General features: G+C 31.6%; 1 non-coding gene across 1 annotated transcript; it reads right to left on the bottom strand.

Moving 5' to 3' along the window:
• Nucleotides 1-766: 766 nt before the first annotated feature.
• TRNAY-GUA (transfer RNA tyrosine (anticodon GUA)) lies at nucleotides 767-852 on the bottom strand. Its single transcript is given in 2 exon segments — nucleotides 767-802; nucleotides 816-852. It is a non-coding gene; the product is annotated as a tRNA-Tyr (tRNA).
• Nucleotides 853-1,763: the final 911 nt, after the last annotated feature.

Below are 1,763 nucleotides of genomic sequence, written 5' to 3'. Positions count from 1 at the left end.
TTTAGAATATCCAAAAATCTACATAACTATCGTTCAGTTATAACCCTAGCACCAGAAAACTGAATAGCTACTAAATTTATAAAACGACAATTTTATTTGATAAGAATAATTACGTTCTTCACTATAAAAATCTTAAACGAGTTTTATCAATGAGAGTAAAGCAAAAAAATGTTAGGGTTCAAACAGTCTTATTGACAAAGAAATATATTAATCTAAATGCATAAATTATAACCAAATGTAATTATGATTTTCAAAAAAATAAATAAAATGTTAAATAATTATCTGTTTGGAAATACTGTGGAAAATATCAAAACACGAGTTGATACAAAAACGTGTTCCGATCCAAACAAAGTTTAATAATTAATAACTACACCAAACTTCAGGGACAGAATAATATTTACAGAAGGTTAAATAAACAAATTTATGTTGGTATGAGCATCATAGCTCTTTCGAAATCACTTAAAATTGATATATCATGTTACCTATTCTTATATTTAAGAAATCGAAAGAGATGATCTCTTTTTTTTGTATACGAAGGCTATAATTTAGAAGTGTTAGACTAGAGAAAAGGTGCCTAGTCATCAACAACCACCGCCAGCTTTTGGGCTACTCTTTTACCAACGAATAGTGGGATTGGGCGTCACGTGATAACGCCGCCTCGGTTGAAAGTGCGAGCATGTTTAGTGCCACGGGGATTCAAACCCGCGACACTCGGATTTCAAATCGAACGCCTTAAAAACGCTTCGCTATGCCGGGCAAAACAACATCCGACGAGGCGGATTTGAACCACCGACCTATGGATAACTATAAGCCTACTACAGTCCACCGCTCTACCAACTGAGCTATCGTCGGACCGTCAGACACAAACAATACCATTTGATATTTCTAATTAACCCCGTATGTTTAAACTCTTATTTCATCTGTCATTATTTTTTATGATTTTAAAGCTTTTTCCTATGGATTTGTCTGATATATAATGAGCACCCAATCCATTTGTTTTTGGGTTTTCATATTCTTTTCTATTAGATTAGAGTTCACCCAGTTTTTTGTATATTCATCCGATGAATCAGGTGATAATATTAACTCATTAATTAAATATATTCAAATTTATTTCTTTTGGCTTATTTAAGTCCTTCCTATAAATCAGATTTTAGGTTATGCATCATATTTCTTCTTTCCCAGTCTATAACACTTACAAACTCGAATGTTCACTGTATAGATTAAACCATTTCATCAATTCACAACTCCATCTAGCCAATTTTGTCCCACTCTATTAGATTTATGTATAGTACTCTTTACCATCTTATAAGTCTTCAATTACACTTTTACTTCTTATAATTATCTTGTAATGTACACTTTACAATACGTTTTTGTGAAAGAAATAGAAAAAAACACTGCATGGCACCATCCATAAACAACAAAGTAGTTTATCGTTCTCGGAAGAAGCTTAAATGTTAACCTAATGTAAATGACAAAAGATTGGAATTAAAAAAGACGTGTTTTTTTCTCCTGAATAAAGTAAACAATCTTTCTTGTTGTGCTTTGAAGCAGTTATTTGAAGTGCAAGCTTAGAATTGAGTTTTATTATGCTTTTTACCTTGTTATTGTTTTTATACTGTATTATGGTATAATTAAATTTTTTGGATTCTTTTGGCTTTTTACATGTTTTAAACGTTCTTCTGGTACGCAAAATAAACACAACGATTAACACTGCGCATGCAAGTAGTGACTGCGCATGTTGTTTGATTTTTATCTCTTATGAT

This window comes from Tachypleus tridentatus, chromosome 13, assembly GCF_004210375.1.
Source record: "Tachypleus tridentatus isolate NWPU-2018 chromosome 13, ASM421037v1, whole genome shotgun sequence".
Taxonomy (NCBI): domain Eukaryota; kingdom Metazoa; phylum Arthropoda; class Merostomata; order Xiphosura; family Limulidae; genus Tachypleus; species Tachypleus tridentatus.
This window is presented reverse-complemented; position numbering and strand designations above follow the sequence as displayed.